The sequence below is a fragment of the Pagrus pagrus genome (genome assembly GCF_965226575.1).
Source record: "Pagrus pagrus genome assembly, chromosome: 18".
NCBI classification, from domain to species: Eukaryota; Metazoa; Chordata; class Actinopteri; order Spariformes; family Sparidae; genus Pagrus; species Pagrus pagrus.
Window position 1 is genome coordinate 18,510,464 of NC_140202.1, and position 17,291 is coordinate 18,527,754.

Sequence of the window (17,291 nt, forward strand, 5' to 3'; positions counted from 1 at the left end):
CCATATGATTGCTTCTTGTTCTGGATTGGTGATTTTAGACAACACGGAGATAGGACTAAAATCTTTAAGACCTAATTTGTCAAATACATCCCCTGAGATCAATATAATTTTACAATGGCATTGTTGTGTAATTAGTCTCTGAACAGTGCTAAACCTCTGTCTACCCTAATAGATTTTCTCTTTAACCTTCTCTCTTTACACACAGATTAGTGGAAGTGTCAGATATTTTATGGTGAGTTTCATATTTTCCCTGTTTTCTTTTATCTAATTTATTTAGCAAAGATGATCCGAACCACAAATAATTAGCCTTAAAATGTGCAAAAATATGAACTCAAATTGACATTATGATGACATCAAATAATTCTGTCGTCTTTTCTCTTGCTGGTTTCCTCCGTTGTGAGTGAACAATGCATCGGTGAGCAGAAAGGCTCTATCTGACCTGTGGTGCATCAGAAAATAGAGCTCATTGTTGTTGGGCAGTGTAGTATGATGTCTGAGATGAGCTGAGGTCTCGGGCTGTGTGTTCACCGGCACAGTCCCTGGGTCTGAAAGGTCTCAGTGCTCTGTGGTGGCTACAAAAGGGAGCTGTGTAGTGGGATTGGTATGGCCAGATAAGATCAGGGCCTCTGAGGAAGTCTGGTCTGATTGCTACAAAGGGCTGAGGTCAGGGGCAGGAGGAGCAGCTTACTCATCTAGGTATCAGAGGATCAGGGGGTTTGGTGGGGAGCCGCGTGTGTAATAGGTATAAAAGGATCAGTGTAATGTGATGGTATAAAAAGATAAAAATCAGAGAAGGGGTTGGAAGCCAGTGTACTGTAATGGCCCCAAAAGCGAGGGGATCACAGATTTTGTTGTGTGTAGGTGTCTGATCGTGTGTGTACGTACTCCACACAAATCAGTTTGTGTGCATCTTTGATGGCTACGAGAGCCACAGTGGGCTGTGATGAGAGCTGAAAGAGAGAGCAAGGCAATGGAGGGGATACAGGGGAAGGATGCAGGGGGAAAGATGAGTGCTTTGGAGGCTGCGTGTAAACAGGGCAGTGGTACACACAGTGCCGTTAACCAGCTGTGAAGCCTGCTCACAGTGGGAGATGAATTTACAAAGGATGTCTCCCTCTGATATCCACGAGATGCTGCACTGATCTCTGCTCCACTGCTCTCGGCGCACCATTGTAGTGCTAAGCACTGTGCCACTAATGGCACTTATATACCTTAATGCCTGGAAAACATTTACATTTTGCTCGCAGCAGAGGGGAAGTGTGTAGCTGTGCAGGGGAGAAAATGTGTCTGTGTTTTTTTTATCGACAGCATCTCCAGTCGATGAATCTAAGATTTGTGAGGTTGTGTAATTTCCTTTACTCATCACACAGTTTAAGGAAATTGCAAGTCCTCCCATGTCTTGCACATTAGTCCCTCCTAACCTTATCCAGTGATATTACTCACCATACAGACAGAGCATTTTGTTACACTAGATTGTCAGCATTACTGTCATAATGTTTCTTTTTTTTTCCATTTGTGAAGTGACTTCACTCCTCTGCACCACAGAATTGCTCTCCAATCTTCAGGGAGTCTGGGATCCCGCTTGAAAATTCACAGTTTAAACATGAGGCAAGCCATAACCAGGAAATGCCTGTAGTATTAGCAAGGTATCGGATTCGTGCGTTCCCCCCTGAACAGCATGACTGCCCCTGAAAATCCCACATCCATATTTTACATCACGGAAGACAAGACACATGTGTTTCACCCTCGCTTTCAAAGCTGTTTCTTCCATTTATTTTATTATCCTTTAATGAATTTAATTAGAGGACATGTAATTAAATGCAATTGTGCTCACCCCCATAACACACACAGGCGTGCACGTGCAGACACACACAAACACATTTTGGCTGTAAATTGGTCAAAACAACGTGCGATGTGAACAAATTTACTGGATTAATAGGGGATTGATAATATTTTGGGATTGTATTTCACTCTAAACGGCTGCACGCGGAAACAAAGGCTGCAGCCCAGGCTCATTAATCATAGTCAACGGGTTGCCCGGGTGCAATTTGCATGTCCGAGGTGGCTGCACATGCTGCCGTTCGGACTAGGTTCCTGGATCTGCCTCGAGTTGGCCAGACCGTTAACGCTGCGTCAATCAAGGATAACCCAATAAGAGTATGACAGAGGAAGAGGGAAAAAAACATTTTCTCCTCATTACCCAACACTCCTTCCCCCTCCCTTCCCTCCCCTGTCTGTCCAACTTCTTATTTTAGTTAGCACTAATTACACCGGCCTGATGAAAAATGAAACCACCCTGTTACATTTATTACTGAAAGGAAAAATTCAAGTTCTTTTTTTAAGAATTATGTGTTTATGATATATTTTAATATTTACACTTTAATATTTTATTTTCCAGTATACTCTTTTGAGATATCATCCAAATGTGATATTTGTTTTGAATGATACATCAAATAGAAATCTAGCCTTTTCGCCTTTCAGAAAATTTGTGGGAAATAATCACTTTTATCTATAAAGAAAACTTTTTGGGGGTTTCGTCTGTATTTTTCGTCAGTCACAGTTTGGAGCCTCACTAAGCCATTTTAACTGCAGATAATTGGGTTGAGGCGTGATGCAGTGAAGTTCAAAATGTAGCACAATTTCACAAAGCTGTAATCTCACCACTGGCTCCGTACACTGAATTCTAATTATCTCGTCATGAACTTTAAAAAAAAAAAGAGCCAATGTTTTAATGGCTTTTTAACTCCATAAGAGGTGTGTGTGTGTGTGTACATGCATCCACGTGTGTATGTGCATGAGATAGAAGTTGACGCATGTGTGCATGCATGTGTGGGTTTTATTTTTTGTGTGTGTCAGACACACACACACACACACAGACACCCACCATCACCGCACACAGACATGTGAATGCGGCTTGTGTCTGGTCTGGCCTCTCTACCTTGCTCTGCTGCTGAGGCTCACGCTGTGCTCTCCCCCCATCCCCTAATATCCTGGAGGCATTTTTCTCATTATCAAATATTGTTTGATGTCTTTGTTTCTTGATGATTAACCATGGTCACCAAACACTGGTCTGGATTGTTTAAAATTTAATTTTGGGGCTCTGAAGTACCTGCAGAGGGGCTGACTGGTGGGGACACCCGTATTTTATGTATGCTATTTTTCACGCTGAAATGCAAGAGGACACACATTGAAAAACACAATAAATCCTGGAGGAGAATCATTAGTGGAATACTAGTGGTTTTTATGACCATTGTTATTCAATGCTGTATTGAGATGCAGTAAATTATTCTGTTTATTATGGGTTTATGGATTCATTCCCATTTTCAGAATAATTATGTTGCTCCTCATTCTGCATAAATAAAACCACTCTCTGCATACTTTTCTCTGTGTTTAACCATACATGTAAATGCCACATATACACACTGTAAATATTTATTTTTTCGACCGTGGCAGTTTTTAGTTTTTAAAAACGATTTTTATTCGTGCATCTTCGTGTTTTGATTGCACTGATCGTGTATATATTTCTGTGGCAATTTGAACATCATAAAGACAAACATCTCGCCGAAGGAATCCAAGATTTATGACGGAATCGACATTGTAAGCAAACAAATAGGGAAACAACACTCTCCCCTAATGTCAGCATGTCAAAACTATATTGAATACTTGAAATATCTGTGTATCTTAGGCTGAATAGCAGCCATTGTATCGGTCTAATGATATTATCCTCTGAAATTTGGAGTGAAAGAAAAATGGCAGAAATGAGCAGAACCATTGTCTGCCCCATTTTATTTAAACAAATTGCAAGAGCAGAGAGACACAGGCTGAGGGAGCGAGCGAGCGAGGGAGAGGGAGAGAGACAAAAAGAGAGAGAGTGCGCTCGGTAAATGAAAGGTTATGCGTCGTCCCATGTGTTTGTATTGTCAATAACTGGAGAAGGCTGTCAAGAAAGTGGGGAGATAAAGGTCAATAACTCAGGCAAATGTGTTTGTATTTGTACACTCCTGCTGATAGCATAGCAAACGTCAGGGCCTGTGTCTGACACCCCACAACAATAACACAAATAGTGGGGCTAGCACTAGAATAGTCATTATTATTGTTGGTGCTGGAAATGAGAGGGAACCTCGGCACATGGCTGTGACAGCCGGCGCGGTGTCACTCAAACGTCACTCCATAATGAAACACGCCGGAGATCAGAAAAGGCGATGATAAAGTGTAAACACAAAGAGATTATGCTGCTGGATCATTCTGATATTTGCCTTATTTTCTTGTCTCTGAATAAATATCATCGTTAGCGTGTTGTTTTGGAAGCACTTGAGACAAATGTAAATATCGCAATAATTAGGGCTGTTTATTTTTTTCTTGGGAAAAAAAAAAAATAAAGTTCCTGAAATTACATTTTATTTAATAATCTGTCTTTTCACTCAGTCCTGCTCATCAGGCATTCACGTTGTTAATGCAATTTTTAGTCTAAAGTAAAATGTGTGAATGAATCCCCTTTTCCAAATGAAATGATTGGTTAAGAATTTTCCATTTTCCCGGAACAGACAAAACAAAACAAGTAAATAAATTCCATAGACTTATTTTTGCCACACAAGGTTAAGCTGTAATGTAAAAGCTTAATTTATTTTTCATGATTCCTATATGTGTTCAAGTGTTATTTTATTCCACAGCCATTTAGTGCATCTCTCTGAGGCCTTGAGTGTAATAAATGTGCAATTAACAGACTTAACTAATTCATGAGGAACATTGTGAAACTAACGAAGGGCATAACTACTGTACAGACGCTGCTGTCATTGGTGAATATTGTTATTGTTCTGCTTTTAATTGCTGAAGGAGGAGGAGGAGGAGGAGGAGGCAGCATGTTTTGAATATACGTCCTCGGTTACCATAGCAAAAAAAAAAGAAACACTGAGCTCCCTCCTGACAGTTGCATCTAACGTCAGAGGTACGTGGAGGTGTTAACTTCTCTGGTTTAACCAGTTACCAAACAAATGACCCCTTTTTAACGTACAGCACAAAGAGAACAGATATAAGTAGCAATGCCTCGAGTTACAGCGTGAAATCCTCCGGCCATTCATCTTGATCTGCGGTCAGAGAAAAGGTCCCTGTATTTTTGTGTCTCATTAACACACAGGCTTCCTCTTTTAATACCAGATATAATTTCTGCTATTTTAACCATTGTCAGTGTGGAATCAGCATTAAATTGTGTGCTTCTTTCTTTAAGGAAACTGCAATAATTAAAGCTATAAATCATTTTAAGTAAATAAAAAAAAAAACACAGCTCAGGATTTTCATTCTGTGCTTGAAGTATATTTATACCTGAGAAGCTTATTTTCTGTTGAATCGTCAGCACACAGGCCCGCTGAATTTGCAAACGTCGTCCTATTGTTGTGAGCAGATGAAGCAAAATGTACTTTTAGTAAGTATATAAAGTCCACGGGGGGAAGTGGATCCCTCTCCCACTGTCACCCTCTCTCCCCGCTCAGTTTGTTTGTTGGCTGTGGAGCCTCGTAGTGGTTTACATTACATATGATTATGTAAATCTGGAGCTGTTCCTGTGCATTACGGGCCAACGCATTGTCAAGATCTTTTCTAAAGCAGTCAAGTAGCTATTTCTGAATTCTTTTATTATCTGAGAGTGCAACAAAGAAAGTCTTTTGTTCACTGTTTGCCGCACACACACTCGCATGCATACACAAACACACAAACACACATACACGAGCACTGCTCCTGCTGCCGTCCGTGACTTACTACTGTCCCCTAGTGGCGCCTGGCTCCATGGTCTCCCTTAACTCTCCATTTCCATCAACTTTCCACTCTCCCATTCACCTGACTTCCCCCCCTGTCTTTGTCCCGCTCCCCCTCTGTGTGCCTTCTCTCTGCCTTATCATGCTCAAACATTTAAAGGGTTGATTTGTTGTATTGTATGACAGAGAGCTCCAATTATGCATTGCTGTGTCCACAGTGGCTTTGCCTTCAATGGCCGGCTCAAACAGTGTCAACAAAAACAGGAACCCTGATGTTTTGTGGCTATTGTGAGGCCAGGGCCCGTGTCAATAAGGTATTGTTTAGTCAGAGTGCCACACCGAAACTGCAGTGAGAATGTTATCAGACCTGTGGAAAAAAGGGTGTGCGCATAATAGTGCTAAAATGTAAGTATGATTGTTTGGACAAGCCTAATGCAAATGCACACAGGGAACAGCTTTGGAGCCTTGTCACCTCCCCACACGCTTTTTTTTTAGAGATACACAGCATGCACTTTCATGAAAGAAAGATCTTTTTTCCTATTCTATAATTACTCCTCGATTATTTATTCCTCTTAGAATATTTTTAGTAAGAAAGGTCAAAAGACTACTCTCTTATTCTTGCTTTCACTGAGCTGATCCTCTGTTCCCTCAGCTAATAGTATGCATTTTTATACTTTTTTCGGTTTGCCTGCCTTGATCACTGTTATTCCAGGCCTAATTGGTGTGATAACCTGGAACAGTGCTAATAAACAATAGGGTAAAAGGGTCAGTCTCCACCGGCGGTGCACGGACACACACAGTCAAGTCACTCATGTCAAGTGACCAATTATACAGGTTATAGAAGATGGCACCTCCGTCTCCTGTGCCCCGTCCCTCCTGGGATAGCTGCCTCCAACGAGAGGGCTATCACTCAAACCCAAACCACATTCATTCATTAGCCTGTTAAGATGGCATCAATTATTCATTAAGAAGGTGGCCAGTGGATTATTTCTGTCAGCACCAGGCTTATTGTATCAAAGGTTGATTATGGCTTGGATGATTTAGTATGCAGTATTGTGTGTGTGTGTGATCAATCAAAAAAAAAAAAAAAATGTAATGAGACTTTCTTATAACAACAACATTTAAATTTTACTTTGCAGAAAACATTGTGAAAGTTTGTTTAAAACTTTTACACATTACATATTTAAATAATATTGTTCATACCGCCTCACTGAGAGTGCATTGATCTGGATTCTGGCATCATTTTATATGATTCAACAAACTTAAACCTAACATATCGTATGATACGGTGCCTTCCTGATTTATGAGTAAAATATGCTCACCACCTTGCATTTATTATTCCTGTCCTTCACTAACAATCTTGTGCTCACCTCCTTTTTTTCTTTCCATAGCATCATCCCCAAAATTCACACTCACACCACTCTGTAAAATCTTTTTATTAGAATGTTTAAAAGTCCTGTGGGGATTTCTTTTTAGAGAAACTCTCCGAGAGGGGAACTAGTAAAATAGTCGGGCTAAACTGGAGGACTGACAAAGCCTTGGCTGAGACTGCAAACAGGGATTAGTAGGGTCCATTGTTTCTTATGTGCAACTTCCACCGTAGACTTAAATACTAATTACTTCACGCATTACATAATTAAACTAGTGCTTAAAGGGGCAATACGTAGTTTTGGAGAAAATAGGTTCCTCAGAACGCTGTTTGAAGCTAGAAAGGTGGCAGGGTCCGCCAATTATAAACAAAGTGAAACCGTATGAAACTTGTCTTTTAAGGACAGTTTGTTTATTCAGTTCATTCAGTCATGAAATCTAAGAGTTTGTTTAGTTTGTTTAGGCATAAAACAAATCTTTCTCTTCTGATTAAAATGTATTCCCTAAAACTACATAGTGCACCTTTAACTTTTTTCTCTGACCACTGAAAAGTCAGTTTGAATGCTAAAATGTTTTTTTGTCAAGTGAGAGGATTGTTATTCCCATTATTATGTCGTCCATGATTAATAAAAATAATAGTGGTTGTCTTAATTTGTGCGATTGCCTCCCATGTTCACCCGACAACAGCCTCCTAATAAAGACAGTTTGTCAGTGCATAAAACACTATGGAATGCCTGCACATTAACCTACTTTTTCCCTTCCTTTGACCCGCAGAGTACCTTTTGAAAACACGAGCGAGTAAAGTGCCATTTAAGCAAACAGGCCGTGAGTGAGGCAATGTTTTAGCAAATACAGATGGAGTGTTTAGGAGATTAGCATCCTGTTACAACACATAGCAGCGCACTTCAGTGTCATGTTTGCAGGGCTTTGCGATGACAAATTTGACCTCCGACTTAAGAAAAAGTTGTTCAAAGCAGCAGATAGCATTGAGCGGAGCAGATATGGCATGTAAATATACACCATGTAAACACTTCTTCCTGCTTTATCAAAGAACATTTTTGTGTTCTTTTGTAACTTTTTTTGATTTCATTTTCCCTACTTGAACATTGAGTGACATGCTGTGCAAAAGTCTGTATGTATTTTTATCTATAGAATAAACAAATGTGTGTCCGTCACAACTTTTCATATAATTAGGTGTTTTCATATAGACTTTTTTATTTACATTGCTTTTCATAGAACAAAAAAAATCTTGTTGAAGTCCAAATATTGTGCTGTTGGCAAACATGGCTACTCACAGGCGTACGCAGGCAGTAAAAACTTCATGTGGTCAGAACTATAGATCACTCCTCTTGGTGTATTTTACCCCAACCTCTCCTCCCTTCGCCAAACCCCTGCAAGTGTTAAAACAATATCCAAGTGTCATGCTGTCGCACAATGTCACCACTTCATAGGTTAGAAAAATCCATCGAGGAAAGAAAAAAAAAAAAAAACACGGGTGTGTCGCTGTTTTCAGAGTCGTAATGAAGGATAAACAGTGCGACGAGGTGACAGAGCGCAGACCTTGGACTTGGCCCTCGGTTTTGAGCCGCAGCAGGCACTTACACATGATGCAATGACAGCCCGTGGAGATGGTGGGGAAATTAATTCTTGCTCGGTGCAAAGAAACTATTCATAACAGCTTTGCGTAAAAAAACATTAACAATTTTTCACAGGGATCAAAGTGGCCATCTGGTTAAATTCACACAGGCTATACCTTATTCATGCACCTCCTTTACTACTCTCTGTGGATTCGCTTAATTTTCTGTCTTCCTTTTTCCCTCAGGTTTGTGCAGCACTTGCAGAGTGAGACTCTCTCAAGAATGTGTCTAATTTAGTGGCTAAGAGGCAGATTTATACCTGTGCTAGTTATGGAGAAGGTTGCTCCCTCGAGAAGCCCAATGACTGTTTACGGGCGGCCCGACAATGCCTTAGCAGATGATGAAGCACCTGCCAGAGTTCCCCCATGTCTGTTCCATCCCTTTCTGTCTGTCTGCTCGCCTCCCTTCCCTCTCACTTTCTTTCTTCTTTCACTCTTCCTTCCTCCCTCTCTCCTTCCTCACTCCTTCCTGTCTCCTGCCCTTTCTCTCGCTTTGTTTCGTTTCTCAGCAGAGCCACATCTCCTTCAGTTACCATGGAGTTGTGCATTTTACAACCGTTCCCACCGCCCTCCCCAGAGTGAACCCATCTACTTACTCCGTCTACCACTGAGAATAAGAGAGTTTTCGTCTCCGTGTCCCTACACCATTCCTCCTCCTCTCTCCCTCCCCCTTCGCACACATGCTGGATGGACAAGTCGACAGCAGCACACAAGCTGAACACAGAACTGTGGTCAGGTTTTGTTTATGACAGGGAAAGGCAATATCGAGATTGTTTCAGAGTAGTGTCATCACGTGAAATGTATCGCTGTCAGGAGTGTGTTTTATACGTCTGGGCCCTTGGCGGAGGCCATTTTGGGAAACAGAAAATATCATATCGTATGACCTCCTCTGGTATAAAAGTGAACTATCAGCTGTAAATCCGATACACAACTACAGTAGCGTGAGTGAAGGGGAAGGGAAGTGAGTTCTCTATGACATGGAGCTCACTCGTAAAATAAAGATCAGCTGTTTCTCGCAGTAAATTCTAATGAAGATGTTGGAAATTTGTGTTGTTGATGTGCATACAACTAGAAGTAATATGGATTTCTTAGAGGGAAAGATTTTTAAGAGAGCTTCAGGTCTGTTTCTGACATGCTCACATTGATGTAGCCGGCTGAATGTGAAAATAATTACAATCATATTTTAGGAAGCCTTTTTAACACCTTGGCGTGGGGACTACAGATGAAAAATATAGCCTGTTGGCTAATTCTGGCATTTTTATGGATGTATTACCATGTGTTTTATTAATTTGCATCTCCTACCTTAAAAACCAAAACAAAAAAGTGAACTTAAATTATTAAAAACTTTTCTTTCCTCCAGTGTGTTATATAGGTTCTCGTACATGTAAAAGAGTAAAAAAGTCCACACCAACAGACGCTCCTCTCTCTCACAGAAAACACTGTTCCTGAAAGGACTCGTCAGTAGTCTTGCCTTTAATTCCGCGACTTTGTGACATCACACTACATCACCATGTCACACATTCACATAATTTATGCCTAGCGGCTAGTTTGGCATGTAACAATTGATTTAGCACAGCTGCTCTGTTGTTGTTGTTGGCCATGCTTCGTCAGGCATGTGATAGCTGACCAATCAGAGATGACTGGGTATTCAGGAGGGAAGGCCTTAAAGAGACAGGAGCTAAAACAGAGCGTTTCAGACAGAGGGGGAATACAGAGCTGAAGCACTGCACAGAATGAGAAAACTGATGTGTTTTTTGAGCATTAAAGTATGTAAACCCAGTCTAGTGGTAACCCAAAAACAATATGAACCTGAAAATTAGCATAACATGTCTCCTTCCAAAAAACGCAGTACACGTGTTAGCATCTGGACTCAAGCTGAACAGCTGCAACTTGGGGGAATAGGAAAACAAAATAGTGGCCATACATTTCATTTGTGATTTATGCTCTTTTACTGTTATTTTACTCTTTTTTTAGGAGAACAGTAAACATGACTTTTAACATTTTGTGGTTTTTATCGTTCATTTTAACAAGAGGATACAAGAGAAATATCTGCATTTCCCACAACTGCAAATAAAAAGAGTAAATATTGCCAGTTCCTCTATTTCAACTTTCAAAGGGTTTAATTTTATTTATTTTATGCGAATGGGAACGACTTCTTATTTTGGTTACCTCCGATTTTATATTCCCTGCAATAAAACCTAATAAAGATTAAAAGCACAATTTATGTCTCTCCTTAAGTATTAAGTCGTCGAGCATTGACCAATTCTTGGTCACAGTGCTGTAATCCCAGTCTTTCTCTTAAGTATCCAGGCTGCACTACACTCAATGGGCTGTAACTCATTAATGTATGTGGTATGATGTTGCACCTGTAATTAAGTGTCAGGTTATAAACACACAAACACTAATAATACCCAGAGCTTTTCTTGGGAGAGCCCGGTGGTGGCAATAGCCCATCCATCAATGTCCCTAATGAGGCTCCATATAGACAAGTCAGTGGAGGCTTCCTGGGCCGTTCAGTCTTATTTTTCATGCTCACTATGATAACCACCCAAATCCCTGGTAAGATGATATCAGCCAAGATAGGGAAGATGTTAATGTGTGTGTGTGTGTGTGTGTGTGTGTGTGTGTGTGTGTGTGTGTGTTTGTATGCGTACAGAACGAGTGTGTTTATTAGGGGTCCTGTTCAAAGTTCCCATTAACCTCACTGTCATTTTAGTGTTGGTGACGTTAATCAAAACCAACACCATTAAGTGTGAGGTGGTTAATATGGCTTCTGTTTTCAATGTCGCCATTAATAATATGATGCAGAGAGGCCAACTCGAGGAGCTAATGAGGTGTCACAGGTCATTTAGACCAATCAGAAGCCACCACAGGACATTAGCTAAACAAAGGCCTTGGCTCTGCCACAGTGTGCTACTGGGACAACACAGCATGTGAGGGAGAACGCATTAGAGCAACAATAACATACTTATTAAGCCGGGACAGGCAGACACCAAAAGTTTGTAAAGATTTAGGGTATTTATGGTCTCAGCTAAACCAACATTCTCCACTGATGCTCTAATGGAGCTTATGAGTGATAATCCTCTTCCTGTTTATTTGAATTATAGATCTCTCCACGTGTGCCTGTGTGTGTCTCTCTCTTAGGTGGTAGGAGCAAACAGCACAGAATGTGGTCGACATGTTAAGCTAAGAGATAGATCTACAGTTTCAGGAGCTGAGGCCAGTGCACTGTGGGATGGATTTCATGCTCTGGATGGTCACCGCACAAGGGCTGGGCTTAGGATCCTTTAGCATGTGGAAGGAGGTTTCTCAACACAACAGTATAAAGTATCATCAGGAGTGCTGATGACACATTTGAGGGACTTTGGATAGCAGAGGTCGGGGTTTGGCCGAGCACGTATCTGGCATTTTGAAGCAAAGCGAGAAGGTTCATAATCTTTTCATATAACTGCTTTCAACATCCACATTAACATCCGTCTGGAAGCCAAGTCGTTGATTTTTTTTCACTTTTGCATTACTATTTTCTCACAGCGGTGTGCTGACGTGCAACTGCTGCCTTACAGCAACGCCGAGGAGACACGGTTCCTCAACAAAAATGATGTCATAATCCATCACGATGTTTCACAGTGGACATCGTAGCCATCGTGATATTCCAATTTGGCCGACATCGGCCAACCTTACCTTCCTATCTTCCATCCTGTTTAAAATACCTGGTTATGTTGCCACAAAAACGCCTGGAAGTTATCCTGATGTTTTGTAAAAATACTCAGTAACAGACACCTGGAAAATGTCCAGACGTCCTGCGAAAAAAACCTGGTTTTGTCGGTTGAAAAGTGAAGCAAACGGTGGTTTCGGATAGCGGTCTCTCGCTTGGCATCTATTGAACCTTTATGTTTCTACATGTTTCAACTTTGCATTTGTTTTCGTTAAAAATACCCGATTTTGTAGCCACAAAGATGTCTGGAAAATGTCAGAATTTCTCTCTAAAAATACTAGGTTTTGTCAGTTGGTTACCAAAATTATTGTCTAATCAGTCAAGTAATTGATCCTGATCCAGTGCTTAACGTGTAGTGTCTCTAACAAATAGCTTAGAAGAGGCCATTTTTGCAGGAGACAATAATAAGAAAACTTAACAATGAAATGGGTGAAGTATGCAGTCAATATTTGACAATAATGCGTTGAAGAATGACCTCTCTTATTCCCTGTGTTGTGATTGTCTTCTCTCTCCGAAGACCACAACTATTTAACATCTGTACTGAGACTCACTGATGATTCCCAATGTTCACATCCACCTAGTGATTAGTGCACATTAATGAAACAATTATGAGAGACTTCTGTTGAAATACTTTCAGACTCCTTGATATATTTTTTTTCTGTGTGTCAGTGTGAAAGCAGTCAGCATGTCAGCGGGTAATGACAGAGGAAGTGACGTCTGACAACTATGGCCTGCCACTGTGGTTGGTTCTGTAAGAGCAAAAGGAGGTGGCCACGTCTCAACGCTAATGGAGGAGGAGAAAATGGCCATGTCAGTCCTGTCAGCGTATTATGTTTTAAACCTAGACAGTTGTTGTCGCTCTTTCAGGCCCATAATTTTATGCCATTAAAAGTGCCAAGGGGGGGCAAGAGTGAGGGGAGAAAGGAAGGGAGGGAGGTGGGTTCTGAAGTGAAAGCAGTTGTAGACTTTTTCTACCTCTTGTTCCCTTCATGCCACTTTTGCGCTGGAAACTTTTGGCATTTCTTGAAAGCATAAAGACTAGTTGGGGCTTTAAAGTGATCATAAAGTCAATCATGTTGGCTCGAATTACCCAGCAATCTCTGTCAGTTAGTCCCCTCTCAGCCGCCACGCCATGAGATGTGCGTGGGAGTGGGGTGTAGACGTGTGTGTATGTGTGTGTGTGCATACATGTGGGATCCTTTGTGCACATTAATGTAAATACTGTAAATGTGTACGAGACAGGAGAGGAAGTCAGAGAATCTGATTAAAAGTGAGGCAAATTTTTCACGCCTAACTGCCGGCGAAGTCCAGCAAAATTCTTGACAGCTTAGTCACATAAAAGAAATGTGCAAAAATAAAAAATAAGTGAAAGAATACTTTTGATTTTTTAGAGGAAATTATATGTTTAAAAGCACAGATTTAAGACAAACTACGGGGCCAAATTATAAAGCCCTGCAGGTCTGAGCAACTCTGACACTTCTTTGTGAATTGCCACTAATCGAAAAATGTTGGCGGGAATTACTGTCACTTCTTCTGATTTGTATGCATGACAACCTTTTTCATCTCAAATAATACTAGACCCCACAAGGTCTTTACATTATGGGCAAACATTTGCAATTATGATGAACTCCACCAGCTTATCTCAAAAGGAACAGGTTCTTACTGATGGACAAGTAGACGTTTTAATGAAATAAACTGCTTTGAGCTGATGAAATAAAGATTGCTCCACCTCGGGGCACGCTCAAATTAAATTATCAAGATGACTGCATGCATGCCGCTCCCATTAACTCAGGTATGGTAACAGCCTAATCAGACCGCACTTGTTCTGTGTAGTATTTGTGAAGCAGCCACTTTATACAGCGAGTGATGCTCGCTAAGAGTTTTCTCTGCTCTCCCCTCTCAGATTCTCTTTTGCTCCATTCGGAGGGATGAGCTAACGCTAAAACCATGTGTCGTCCCCAGAGGCTGAGCGAGTGGACACTGTGATGCATGCAGTTTTATGCGTACAGATAAACATGGGCCCGATGGCTTGTCAGAAGCCTGTGGAAGGAGCCCAGAGTCCTCTGCCTTAAAACAATGTTGGTGTTGGGGCGAGAGGGACTGTGACTGGCAATGGGAAACACCTGTGCTGGGGTGAGCAGCCGGGCAGTATGCTGAGGAGGGGGAGTAGGGGTTTACCACTGTTAGAAGAGGAAGGGAAGGCAAGAGGGAGGTATAAAGCTGGTTTGAAAGGCCACTACATCCTCGCCATTTGCTGCTGAGCAGTCGAAGGAAATTAGTTACAGTAATGTCTTGACTGTTGCCCCTTAAACACACATGTGCTGGCAGTGTAGAGCCCGAGCCTGAGGCTCAACCTGGGCATATACAGACAGAATTATAGCTTTATGGTGGAGAAAACACATTGAAAATTCAGAAATATGACTTCAATATTCAGCTACGTCTCCCGACGGTATTTTTTGCGCCGATGCTATCTATCCTCCGAAATTTTCTGATGTCAGAAATTCAAACAAAGGCATTCTTTCCCCATATCATAATACTTGAGTAAAGATTTGGCTCCGCTGTGGTAAAATTGCAGGACCTATTTTTGGATGTCTCCGTATGTAGCAGCAGGTTCCCCGAGTAACTACAGCCACACAGAAAAACTACAGTGCTTCTGGCTTCCATAAGCCCGTGGCAGCATTTCAGACAAGCTCAACACTGAGGAATAATGTCAGTTTCTCCTCTCTAGTTTGATAAGCAGTCTGACTTTTTGTTGGCTTGCATGGCTTTAGATATTTTGATTAGAAACACGTAACCTTTTAGCAATCCCACTAGCTTATAATACTTGTTTTTCCTAAGGTGAAAGGATCACTACTTTAACAACTTTCATGTAAAAAATGCGTCAAAAAAGCCTCTGCTCTTTAGAAATACACCAATAAACACAGAATGATTAATGAATTCATTTCTGTATTGTAACAAAAAAGGTTCAAACTGTCTGAAGGCACGTCAGATTTATCGTTTTTTAAATAATACCTAGCTATGAAAAAGTGTGCACACAGTACAAACATGCAAATCCCAAATGCAACAAAGAACACACAACACAGCACACATTTCTTTGCAGCCAAACATCCTACCCTGCTGTACATCCATCAGCCTCTCCTCAGCGGCCCCAGCGCTCCACCCTCAAGTCAGGTTGATCATTCCATCTCCTGCTTCTCTATCCTGAGGTGCCTGCTGTCAATTTATCAGACTCTTTCCTTTTAATTTCATACTTTCCACAGTGTAAGCATCCATCTCCGCTGTCTGCAGCACCGTTAGAGGGTTCAGAGCAAAGCGGTGTGAAACAGGCTGATGTGTAGCCCACAACTGACAGGGAAGAAGCAGGGTTTGCGATGGAGTAATGATCCTGTGAAAAAAAAAAACAGCAGTATACTGTACACACAGTTTGCAGTCTTCACTGTTCATTTTCCATATGGTGGTTTTCTAGCATTCGTGGTCATTAAACGTCGATGATCGTAATTCAACAAACATGCCTTTAAGTCTGCTTTCCATCGTAGATAATATCCTGCAGGATATTTCTCAAGTTGTGCTTCAGAGAGAGTGATAATATGCCCTGACGTGACATCAAGTACTTTGGAGTGATACAAATCAGTTGTTTAAAAACCTGAAACCATGTGTAGGCGAGAATAACGTGCTGCAATTGAAATGGATACTACTGACATGTACAGTATCAGCGGTTGAATCTGTTCGTCACACAGTGTTATACTCTGAAGTATTCATATTGATAAATGAGAAATCAGATGTATTTTGGGAATCGGTCGTGCAATCAGTACGTTACATTCGTGTAAACCTCCGTTGGCCTCGTTGCTTTTCCTCCGACACATCTGGAATCTGAAAATAAAGTGGATTCAGACGAGATTTGACACATAAAATATCATTAAGTTTAATCATAATTTAGGACCCCCCGAACCATCTCTCAACAGTCCCTTCTCTCGTCTCCTCTTTCCTGATCTTTCTCCCTCTCTCTGCGTCTAACAAAATTAATTACTGTATGTTTTATTTCATGAAGGTGTCAGGATGAAATGATGAATGGCTTGTAATATCAAAAGATTAAAGACACAATGCAATGAAGGACGCGCCTGCTTACGCTGTGGCAGCGCTTACATGCAGACACGTGTACACACACACACAGCCTGCACACATAGTCTCTGGGGCCGCCGATATCTGGTTTCATATTTGATATTAACTTACTGGGGGAGCGAGCGTGGCCGCAATGTCATTACCAGTGGAAGAGGGGCATAATAGAAGTGAACTTTTCAAAAAGGTCCCTATAATTGCAGCCCGGGCCTTTCTTGATAAAATTCCATATTGATATGTACACTGGTCCCCTCATTACGGCCACAGATGAAAAAGAGCATTTCAGCGTTCTTTAATGAGCGCTGTACCAGTGAAGGTCATCTTAATGGGGTTCAACTTGCTGTTGGGAGCCAGAGGTAATATTCTAATGAGAAAGAGCCACTACACCACTCTAGTAATTCTGTAATTGCACCCATGGATGCCATTTTATTGTTGCCTGTGCAGTGGTATTGAAGTCCTTTGTTGTCATTTGCAACATTGCTTGTCCTCCCTGGTCTGGTTTGGTGGTCCAGCTGAAGCTCAGTACACGCACACGAGCACGCTCTCATTACCATATTTCAAATCCACTTCACACACCATCCAGTGTTTATTGGAAGCTACAGTTTATTCATTGCTTACTTATGGGTGGAGGGACATCAGAGCCACCTAGCAAAAGGAATGAATATTAACCCCAGTACACAGCAGCGTGGCAGAGCAAGGACACAAAGAA